Source organism: Lactuca saligna, chromosome 6 (genome assembly GCF_052625555.1).
Source record: "Lactuca saligna cultivar CGN05327 chromosome 6, ASM5262555v1, whole genome shotgun sequence".
NCBI classification, from domain to species: domain Eukaryota; kingdom Viridiplantae; phylum Streptophyta; class Magnoliopsida; order Asterales; family Asteraceae; genus Lactuca; species Lactuca saligna.
In genome coordinates, this window is record NC_136422.1 from 52,069,762 (window position 1) to 52,070,995 (window position 1,234).

Below are 1,234 nucleotides of genomic sequence, written 5' to 3' on the forward strand. Positions count from 1 at the left end.
TTCCGTTCCTTCCTTCTGCGAGTCCCTGGTTGCTTCAGTTCGAATGGGGGCCAGGGGAGTGATGATCTTCCCACTTCTTGTTGTGACAATGTTTACTTGTGTGCCTCATGGGTTGTTCTCGGTTTTGCTAGGAAGCTCACCCGGTGACCTTTGGTTTAGTTGTTGAGCAAGTTGCCCAAGCTGCGTTTCTATGCTGTGGATGGATGCTTGCTGGTTCCTGAGCATTGTTCTTGTTTCTTGGATAGCAGCATCATGGTCACTATGTCTTTTCTCGGAAGCGGCCACAAATTTAGTAAGCATATCTTCCAAGCTTGGCTTCCTCTCTTGCACCAGCTCCTCCTTTTGAAAAAAGCCTCTCCCTTTTTGTCTATACTTCTCCTCCTTGGCCTTCTTGTACTCTTCGTAAGGCAGCCACTCTTTCTTTTGTTTGCACCAGTCCTCATCATACCGGTCACCGCTCGAATAACATGCTTGTGCCTTCTTGTTGCCATTCTCATCCAAATCGCAATCTCTAGTGAGGTGAGGTCCATTGCAGTTTTCACAACCCACCCGCATAGCATGGATAGTCTGATCCATTTTGTCCATTCTCCTATCCATGGTTTTTAACATGGCCATGACCGCGGATAAATCTTCAGTAGCAGCGTATGCGGCTCCCCTCGTGACATCATTCCTAGGGTTGTGGTATTCTCTAGAGTGTTTAGAGAATTCTTCAATCAATTCTTTAATCACCGGGGGTGGCTTCTTTGTAAGTGGGCCTTGCGAGTCTAGCAACTGCCGGGTTGTGACATTGACTCCATCATAGAAGATGGAAACTTCTTGCTGGCTGTTTAGATCATGGTGTGGGCAGTTTCTTAGCAGATCTTTGTACCTCTCCCATGCTTCATATAAAGACTCTCCAGCTTGTTGTTCAAAGTTTGCAATGGCCTTCTTCAGTTTGGCTATCTTGGATGGTGGGCAAAAGTGATCAATAAATTCTTCCTTCATTCTGGCCCAAGTAGTGTCTGATCCGGGGGGAAGTGACTTGAGCCAGTCTTTAGCAGCACCCTTGAAGGTTACCGGATGCATACGAAGTAGTTGAGTTTCGCGGGTTACATTTGGAATGTTGAAGTAATCAGCAACATCATTTACTTCATCCAAATGTTTGTAGGCATCTTCATGATCTTTCCCATAGAAAGGTATTTCCTTGAGTGAAGCTAGGATATGACCTTTTAGCTCGAAGGTAGCAGTCGCGGGA

The 1,234-nt window shown here is 46.0% G+C and overlaps 1 non-coding gene across 1 annotated transcript; it reads left to right on the plus strand.

Annotated features, from left to right (window-relative positions):
* The first annotated feature begins 829 nt into the window (after positions 1-829).
* LOC145003578 (small nucleolar RNA R71) lies at positions 830-936 on the plus strand. The gene has a single exon (XR_013662033.1). It is a non-coding gene; the product is annotated as a small nucleolar RNA R71 (small nucleolar RNA).
* Positions 937-1,234: the final 298 nt, after the last annotated feature.